A 3,976-nucleotide genomic window follows, 5' to 3' on the forward strand; every position below is an offset into this window, starting at 1 on the left:
TTCCACATTCACTGCACTCATAAGGCCTTTCTCCAGTGTGAACTTTCTGATGTCTCGTGAGTGTGGAACAGTATCACAAAGAATTTCCCACATTCGGTGTATTCATAAGGCTTTTCTCCAGTGTGAACTCTCTGATGAATAGTAAGTGTGGAGCTGTCCATAAAGAATTTCCCACATTCACAGCAATAATAAGGCCTTTCTCTAGTGTGAACTTTCTGATGTCTAATGAGTGTAGAACTATACACAAAAATGTTCCCACATTTCACTGCACTTATAAGGCCATTCTCCAGTATGAATTTTCTGGTGACCAAGGTGAGCTTGTGTAAGGAAAATCTTCCTACATTGGCTGCACGTGTAAGGCCTTGGCCTGGTGTAAATCCTCTGGTGTTCAACAAGCTCAGATGTTTTTGTAAAGAAACCTTCAGTGTGGATTTTCTGGTACTGAACTAGTTGGGACTTTCTAATGAAGGCCTTTCCTACATTTAGCACACTCATAAGGCCTTTCTCCAGTGTGAATTTTTTGGTGCTGAACAACATCATATTTGAGGCTAAAGGCTTTCCCACATTTACTACACTTATAAGGCCTTTCTCCAGAGTGATTTCACTGATGTTTAATAAGGTAGAGTTGTATCTAAACAATTTCCCACATTCACTGCACTCATAAGGTCTTTCCCCAGTATGGATATTTTAGTGTTCAAGAAGCATATGTTGGTAGCAAAAGTCTTTTCCACACTGGCTGCAGCTATAGTCATTCTGTCCACCTTGAAAGGTCTCCTTGCCCTGGGTGTCCCTGTGTGGCTTCCACCCACCATGAAGGGCCTGTTGCTGGGAAAGTTGTGTAGCAGCCGTAGAATCCTTGCCACCCTCTATACATGTGAAGCTTCTTTCCAACACATGAACTCTTTGCAAATGAAGAACTCCCCTCATCTCTGGAGAGTTTCTCTTGAAGCTGCCACTTTTTGTGCGGGTGCTCTGCCATACACATATACAGCCCTTGTTCAGGGTGTGCTCTATCCTGCTAAGCCTGATACAGAATGCCTTTCAGAAGTGAACCACACAACTCACAGGGCTGAGACAGGTGGGTTGGACTCACACAGTTTTTGAGTCCTGAATTGTTATACACAGACAGAAACATCTTGTTCACAAAGTGTCTTCTCACCCTCAGCTATAAGCCAACAACCTGCAAAAACAGAAATGTTGGTGACTTTGGAGGGAGGAAGCAGCCCCATCACAAATGTTTATCAGATACATCACAAATGTTTATCAGATACATTCACAAATAAAGTGATGGGATTGCTGACATGCATGGACAAGTGGGCCAGTAAAAGGAAGATCAGCTATATAGAACTGGGCCTGGCAAGCACCTATGATGGGAAAGCCCTGACCACAGGTGAGAACATCAGAGAGGTGTGCAGTGGGGGGAAAAAAAGAGGGGTAGGGCTCCAACTCACTCCTCTGAGAATGGCTGTGGCTGCTGGTTGACTGGTAAGCAGTGTGGAGAAGGTGGTATCCAGACCTTAAGAAATCTGACAGTAGGCCTTATGACATCTAAAGTACAGGTCACATGTTGGAGGACACTTGTAAAGGGAGCACTGGAAGAGAACAGGTGAGAGGTGAGGCAAGAGAGCTGGAGTTGAAGGGGAGCCTGGGGCCAGAAGTCAAAGGAGAGATGACAAGGGAAAAGAAAAAGGAGAAATATGATGTGTCCACTGGTAGGGATGTCAAACTAGACAGGTCCCAGTGTGATCTAAACCAAAACCTGACATCATATCCTTTCCCAGCTCCCACTCATCATGTTTCTGACATTTCCTATTGAACTTTGCTGTAGTAATTTCCACCCTCTCAAGCACACAGGATCTTCCTTTGTGCTCAAGGTGAGCAACTATCTAGGCCTAGTACAGGACAACCTAGGAGTAAAACAGAGAAAGGGAGAGTCCTGCAGAATTAACCTTGTGATCCTGGTGTAAGTAGTGACCAGGTAGATGCCTGAAATTCCTGGCACAGGCAATCTCTAAGAATGTCAGTAAGAGGAAGGAAGAAAGCCTTGAGCACAGAGCTTTCATGGATCTGGATGTAGTAACCTGACCAGAGACAGGCAAGGCCCCTGGGGCATCTTAGAGAAATCTCAAAATTCTCCTTTCTTTTTTTATTTTTTTAAGAGACAGAGTCTCACTTTGTTGCCCTCAGTACAGTGCCATGGTATTACAACTCACAGCAACCTCCAACTCTTGGGCTTAGGCGATTCTCTTGCCTCAGCCTCCCAAGTAGCTAGGACCACAGGTGCCTGCCATCTCCTTTTCTAACTCACACTCTATTCCCCCTGCCCTAAATCAACACAAAGCCTGGTAACACACAACTAGGTATAGTCCCTATGTCACAAGGCCCATCATACTTACTCAAACTAGCCAGTTTTAAGCTGTTCACCTGCCCTGCCTCTCCCTTCCCGTCAAAACCCCCAAAAAACCTTTGACATGTACTGTCCCCTCAATCTTGATGAACCTGCCTCCTAAGCAAATCTGCTACTTCCTCTGTAGTCTTGTGTAGCATAGAATGGCCCCTGCACTCAGCCAATATAAACAATAAAAAACTTCCAATGTCATTGGCCTCTCTGTCATCACTCACTCATGTCTATAAATTAAAATCCTAGGAGTACAATGATTGAGGCACTTTCCTCTTCAGGACCATCAACGGTACCCCCCATCACATACACACAAACACACACACCCGTCAACCACTTCCCAAAGTGGAAGAGGTGCCAGGGCCTCAGGGCTCTGGTGCCTGCTCTCACCTCATTGTTACTGCTCACTGAGTCAAGCACAGAACAGAGATGGGTGGGGGAAGCACTATCAGAAAAGCCTACCAGTATGCAGAGCCCAATCCCTCTTTCATCATCCATTTTCCCTGGAGACTCTCAGCTCTTGCCTCCCAGACAACAAAATTCAAGACTCATCTTTCTCCTTTATCTGTCCAGTGACCAGATTGGGGCCATCTACTCCTACTCACCTTCACAACACTGGATGCCACCTCAGTCATGTGTCTAGGCTTCCCACCCCTGCACCACCAAAAACTATGGCCCATACCATGGACATCTCCATGACTTCTCCACATGCCACTATGCATATGGAATCATAGCAGTGCAGGACAGACAAATGCAATCAGAATCCTATTTTACTAGACTGCACAGAGTGTCTTTGTTCCCCAGCACTTGGCACAATACCAAGCCTACCTCTGAAAGTCTCCCCACCCAGTCATGTTCCGGCTTTAACCTCAGTTACCCAAACTCATGTGAGAAACTCGCAGTTCTCCTATGCCTCCTCTGAACTCCATATCTTGACTGCCTCCTCCTTCTGCAGTGCACGAGCTGTCCCATAAGCAGTCATGACCTATTGTCTCCACATAACCCTAACTCAAAGCCAAACTGCACTGACCTCCTCAACCCTATCCTCACTGTAGGTCTAGTAACAGTCCGAGCTGCTTCCTCATCTCTCTTTGTGACACCCAACCACCATCACCCAGAGGCCCAATAGACAGATTCAGTCCTCAGTCTCTCCTTTCCTCTCTAACCATACTGCCCCTAGACCTAAAGATGACTCTTCCAAAGTCTGACCCACAGCTCCACAACAGTGTACACACCAGGTATTTTGCAGTGGATGTCTCCATCTTGAACACTTCCACTGAACTCCAGTCCTGTGGAACTGGAGTCTATGGAACCTCAATTCAGAGTCTATGGAATATTTTTGTCTTGGCCAAAACCCAGTTCCTCAAGTGCTTTATTGAAATTCTTCATATCACAGAACTTACCACATTTTGGTTGTTGGAACATCCATCCTTCCCAATAAGGCCAAAACCATGTGGCCATCCCTAACTTCCCCTTCCATCCCACTTCCCTGTAGCTGAGCCACATTAAAGGTTGCTATAATTTTGTTCTTGATTGAAACTATCTCAAGGTCTGTAGGAAGGGAATTCCTTTGAAGAC

General features: G+C 45.7%; 1 pseudogene; it reads right to left on the minus strand.

Annotated features, from left to right (window-relative positions):
* Positions 1–3,976, minus strand: part of LOC111727038 — a 13,100-nt pseudogene that overhangs the window by 1,298 nt on the left and 7,826 nt on the right.

This window comes from Otolemur garnettii, unplaced genomic scaffold (genome assembly GCF_000181295.1).
Source record: "Otolemur garnettii isolate 467f Iridium unplaced genomic scaffold, OtoGar3 scaffold00091, whole genome shotgun sequence".
Taxonomy (NCBI): domain Eukaryota; kingdom Metazoa; phylum Chordata; class Mammalia; order Primates; family Galagidae; genus Otolemur; species Otolemur garnettii.